Below are 6,677 nucleotides of genomic sequence, written 5' to 3'. Positions count from 1 at the left end.
AAAAAATGTTTAAAAAATTCTGTCAAAACATTTTGACATTTGGCATTTTTTATGTCTATTTAATGATCCTGATGATCTTGTATATGTTTTTTTACAATTATTTAAAAATTTTGCCAATAGCCTGTAGCAAAAAAAATTGGAAAATTATTTTTACAACAGAAATAAATAGTCAAAGCGCAAAATTTAAACTCTCATAACTTCGAAATTTTCAAATATAGAATTTTATTAAAATTTTTTCCATGTTCCTGGTAGCTTACCGTATATGCTATTTTTCTTTGGGGCGCGAGTTCTGGCGCACCCTGTATTTTAATAAAAATAAGACTGAAGTCTTAATAAGTTGGTCACAGCCTACTGCACTTTCGAAATGTCACCAGATGACTATTAAAAAAAATTCTTTTATATGGGTAATAGTAATTTTCATTATTGACCAAGGGAAATAATGGATTACAAGTGGAGGGTCATTTAAAAATTAAATTTTTGTAAAACCAAATAAAAAAGACTTAAACTTATTAAAAAAATCAGAATAACCCCACCTCCAATTTTATTGTCTGTCAAAACTGTCAAAATAACAAATGAGGTTATTTCATGTTGAAATACTACTTAGTAGTGTGAAGTTCAACATTTCTGTGCTATTTTAACAAATACTTTATATTTTGATGATACAAAATTCCTTTAAGTAATTAATTACTGTGGGTAATAAAAAATTGACAAAAAATAATAGTTGTGAATTAAATTTACCATTAAGTGGGCTTATATTTTTTTTACTATATTACACGGTAATAAATGTGCTAATAGTGCAAATAATGTAATATAAAACACGGGAGAAAAATTTTACAGCTTTGCATATATTGCTTCCCTCGGTGCTACGCACCTCGGGTATAAAGAATCTGATTACTAACAATTTGAATATCCACGTGTTTGTCCCACAATTCATGTTCCACGTGTTATGCCACTTCCTCAATAATTTTAAATGCGAAAAATTCGGTCAGTTTTTTGTATGTGAGTTGAAAAGTGCATTTACTGCATGGTAATTGGTCGCCGCGAATTCCAAGAACGGTCAACGGTCCTTTCGGTCCTCTCCTAATTAGTAAATTGAAGCCGTCAGAGGATGTTCAATTATACAATAGAAATTGTCTTGTTTATTATACCTCTATTTAATTTGAATGAATAACTAAATCATGTTTTGTTTTGGTAATTAGAGAAACTTTTGACCATTTTCAAGGGCTAAATTAATTACGTTGGAGGCTACAAAAAATTCAATTTTAATTGGACGATCCACTACGATAAAGAAATTTACCATTGTTTTTACCGATCGAGTTGGCTAACTAGCAATGTTGCCAACCTAATTTCAATCCCACGAGCCACTCTGATCAAGAATTTAATTGAACGCATTGTACCTATCACCCTCTTAATTTATTAAGTCATTAAGAACTACATGTATGGTATATTTGAAAATGACAACTCTGGGGGTACCCTTATGTTATGCCATATATTGATCCTATTAATACCTCTATTTTTTTTTCTTAGAACTACTTAATTCTGGAAAATACAATTTGTAATACACAGGGTGTTTTCGAAATATTGCGACATTTTGCACTACCAACTGCACTAGTTAAATTAATAAACTCTGTACAGGGTGTTCCGGCTAAACCCGACATTAGAAGTATTGGGAGTTCTAACAATGATATTTATTTAAAATTTTGTTTACAATCATAATCGGTTAGGTTCTGCTCAATGAAAATATTTTCAAGATGGCGGCACTTTCTGTTACACCGGAAATGGATATCAACTTCGTTATTTTAAATAGAAAGGTATGTTTTTGATTGCGTTTTTGGATTACTCAAGTGATTTTGAGAGAGTTTTTATTAGCCTTCCCTATACCTAAGTTTAACCGTTTTCGAAATATTTGACTTTTTAAAAAAAATTTGGATTTGAATCGTCTTATTCAAAAATTGATAACTCTACCGTTTTTTATTATGTTGAGACCGTATTTGGGTATATGAGATAGAAAGCTTAGATCTTTCTTTTGGTGTGTTCATAATTGGAAAAATAATTAACAAACCGCCAAAATGTAAGGTTAGGTTTAGGAAACTTCAAATACCCTTAACTCAATTTTCTTAAATGGAACACCGCAATTTTTGCTTCACTAAATSMAGGAGAATTTAGTTCTGCTTCGATCTGTATTAACATTCCCTATACCTATGTTTTATAGTTTTCAAGTTATAGTAACTTCTTTTGATATTGTGAGAAATTCATTAGCTACTTTAGCACAGGTTGTCATAGAAATAAAAAAAAATAGAATATCAAAGTTATACAAATTTAGATTAAATAAATTTAATTTGTATTTACAAAAAGAATAACACAATTGTGAAAAAATGGCGTTTTTTCAGTGAGAATTATTTTCATGGCAAACTATGCGAAAACTACCATTGTTAAAAAAAGTTAAAATAACTTGGAAATCATTAAATTTAGGTATAGGGAATGTTGATACAGATCGATGCAGAATTAAATTTTCTTTCAATTAAAAAAAAAAAATTTGGGCCTGCCATTTGAAAAAATTCAGTTACGGGTATTTGAAGTTTCCCAAACGTAACCTTAAATTTTGGAAATTCGTTAATTATTTTTCCAATAATAAATACACGAAAGAACCTTTCTTTTTCATATGCCCAAATACGATTTCAAAATAATTAAAAATGGTAGAGTTATCGATTTTTGTAGAGGAAGATGCAAATTAGAAAAAAATCAAAAAAGTCTAAATATTTCGAAATGGTCAAATTTAGGTACAGGGAAAAAAATCTCTCAAAATCACTTGAGTAATCCAAAAACTCAATAAAAAACAAAACTTTCTTTTTAAAATGATAAAGTTGATACCCATTTCCGGTGTAACAGGAAGTGCTTCCATCGTAAAAATATTTTTATTACAAAGTGTATAAACGCTATTCGGAGCTCTGCAGAATTATGTGCCTCACTACGTTCGCCAAAATAAACATTTTTACCCCTAAAGACATAATATACTATTTATGAAATTCTAAATAAGATATGCAAAAATACCAGTTTTTGTGAGATAAATGATTACCAACTGTATAAGTATATTTTTATAAATAATATATTAATTAAAATAATATAATAATAATATAACAATATTTCTACAGTACGATCAAAAAGTCTGTCTATCAAGCAAGCGTAGAAATTTAAAACGTATGTCTATGGAAGATAAAATGTCACAATAACAAATGAGAAATGTCAAAATAATTTTTATGTAAAGTATGACAGGAAACCGTGGTGAACGTTTTTTTTATGAATAAACGCCAACAAAATATTATTTTAGTTTGTTTTCAGACGTTTCATAGAATAATTCAATTCAGTTAGCTTAATGTTTTAAATTTAATAAAATATTTTTTTGACATCTAGATAACATACGAACTGCCATGCAACATACGTCCAAAACTAGGACGCCTACTTGATACAAAGACTTTTTGATCGCACTGTATTATAATATACAAAGTGTGTTCTAAATTTTGCGACATTTTGCACTACCAACTGCACTAGTTAAATTCGAAAATCTCAATACAAATTCCGATACTGACGCGTAATGTTAGCTTATAAGTGTTGTTATGATTTCATTACTTGCAAAGTGTTCATTTACTTGCGATCTGAATACGTTAGCGCATAAATTAGTATAAAGTGAGTTTATAAGGCTTCACAAAAACGTTTAGCTCCGCCACAATTTTACTCCTAATAACATAATATACTATTTATGAAATTGGAAATAAGATATGCAAAAATACCAGTTTTTGTGAAATAAATAATTACCAACTCTATAATACCTCTATTTTTTTTCTTAAAACTACTTAATTACCACACAATACAAATTGTAATATACAGGGTGTTTTCTAAATTTTGCGACATTTTGCACTACCAACTGCACTAGTTAAATTCGAAAATCTCAACACAAATTTCGATTCTGACGCGTAGTGTAGGTTTATTAGCGTTGATATGGTTTCATTACTTGCAAAGTGCTCATTTACTTGCGATCTGAATACGTTAGCGGATAAAACAGTATAAAGTGAGTTTATAGGCAGCCGCAAAAACGTTCAGCTCCAGCACATTTTACTCCTCATAACATAATATACTATTTATGAAATCGGAAATAAGATATGCAAAAATACCAGTTTTTGTGAGATAAATGATTAGCAACTGTATAATAAATAAGATTTAGCTACCTACGCCACTGGTCATCAATTTTTTTAGTACGTAGTTGCGAATAACTAAAAATCYCATAAACTTTATCAGGAGAATTCAATTTGGCAACCAGTTTTTGCGTCTTTGAAATTTAAATAATTCTAATTATTCAAGTTCAATGCATTATTGAAATGTGTCCTTCAATGCCAGAAAATCGCTGATTTCGTCCAAGTGTCGAAATTTTCTTTATCATTTTGGGACTAAGTAAACCKGACTTAGCGCCACTCGTCTGATAACGAAACGCTATTTRATCTATTTATCTTATTTGACCCAAAAATCGGACTCACCTTGATAAAATTTGTAAACTAACACTGCTAGTGGCCAAGAAGACTSACAACAACTGCAGGTAATGCGAGAAATCGCCCCAAAAGGGCCGTAATTCCTCYTAGATTTTACAACATGATGTTTCGAGAATTGCAGGTAGTTTTTACCCTTGAGTGCTAAGAAATTGAGAGATTTACGAGTTGCGAGAAAAGTTTTATTTGTTTAAAATAATCTAATTCTGTTTTGTTATCATCGACACGAACCTCTTGAAATAACTGTATCGAAATCTTAATGAAAATCTTGTAACGGCCATTTAAATTAATTCGCCCATTGTTGGGTTTATTGCATAAGCAAGGCCAAGGTCGATGCATTTACCACCAAGTCATCGAACTAAAAAATCACTATTTTATTCACTATTGAGAGAAATTGGCGACAGTTTTTTTACTTGATCAGATAATTCAATGAGTGTTTCCTGGAATTCTATTGTGGGCTGATACTTGAAGATTAGTTGAGATAAGAGGTGTCTTTCGCGGTGACTGGTGCGCAAAAATTTAGAATTATTCATTGAATATCCGGGAGTAGAGACCTCAATAACATTTTCAAAAAAGAGAAAAAAAAATTTTTTTGCCTTTTTTTGAAGGAAATTCTATGATTTGGCAACGTCGCAATCAAAAAAATCGATGTTTTTAATTGCCGTTGAAAAAATGAAGCCATGTCATTTAAAAAAGCGAGTTGTAGCAGTTTTTGAATCATTCTTTTTTAAAAATCATACTGATCTTGTTAATGAACACCCTGTAGATTGAAATTACATCATTTGACGATAAGTCAAAGCCTTCTTTATCAAATGGCCAAGTTTTACTGTTTTATTATTAATAATAAAGTTTATAGAAAAAAAATAGGTAAGGGGTGTATTTTTTGACCTTTTTGTGAAGAAAATTCAATGATTTGGCAACGTTGCAATCAAATTCTAAAAACAGCACATTTCATAAAAAAAATCATCTTAGACTATTACATTATAACAATAAAAAGAAATATGATTTTTTTTTGTGATTATTTCAAAAACTGTAAAAAATAGGTATAGTACATGTTAATAAAAGTCCACATTTGTTTCGATGTTTTGTTAATTGCTGTTGAGAAAATTAGAAAAAACCAATTATTGCAGTTTTTGAATAATTTTACTAATCTTGTTAACGAACACCCTGTAGATTGAAATTACGTCTAGATTATATCACACGATATGTCAATGCCTTTTTTACCAACTAGTCAAGTTTTACTGTTTTATTATTAATAATAAAGTTTATAGAAAAAAAATAGTCAAGGGGTGTATTTTTTGACTTTTTTTTTGAAGAAAATTCAATGATTTGACAACGTCGCAATCAAATTCAAAAAACAGAACTTTTCATGTAACACTAAATACAAAAATTATCTTAGACTTGTAGAAATAAGAAAAAATATGATTTTTTTGACCAAAATAGAATTGTAACCCTTTTTCGCGATTATTTCAAAAACTGTAAAAAATAGGTATAGGACTTGTTGATAAAAATTCTCATAAAAACCGAGGTTTTTTAATTGTCTTTGAAATAAAGTCATTCCATTCGAAAAAACGAGTTATCGCAGTTTTTGAATCTTTTTTTTTCTAAAACTCAAACTAGTCTTGTTAAAGAACACCCTGTATATTGAAATTACATGTAAATTTTGTCACACGTGAAGTCAAAGCTTTTGTTAACAACTTGCCAAGTTTTACTGTTTTATTCTTAATAATAAAGCGTACAGAAAAAAATGATTTACTCAAGGCGTGTATTTTTGTTTTTTTTTAAAGAAAATTTATTCATTGGCAACGTCGCAATGAAATTTTTAAAACAGCTCTTTTATTCTAACATACATAAAAGAAATATATTACTTTATAGAAATAAAATAAAATAATATAATTTTTTTTGATGAAAATAAAGAGTTGAAATCTCATTTTCATGATTATTTTAAAAACTGTAAGCAGTTTATGCATCATTATATAATGAACACCCTGTAAATTAAAATTATATGGAAATTATGTCGCACTATAGATCAGACTTTTTTACCAACTTGTCAAGTTTTACTGTTTTATTATTAATAACAAAAGCTATAGAAAAAAATTAGACAAAGCTTGCATTTTTTGACTTTTTTTTAAAGGAAAT

This window comes from Tribolium madens, unplaced genomic scaffold, assembly GCF_015345945.1.
Source record: "Tribolium madens isolate multiple individuals breed KSU strain unplaced genomic scaffold, Tmad_KSU_1.1 Scaffold_97;HRSCAF=244;Tcas5.2_LG3a, whole genome shotgun sequence".
Taxonomy (NCBI): Eukaryota; Metazoa; Arthropoda; class Insecta; order Coleoptera; family Tenebrionidae; genus Tribolium; species Tribolium madens.
Note: the sequence above shows the minus strand (reverse complement) of the source record.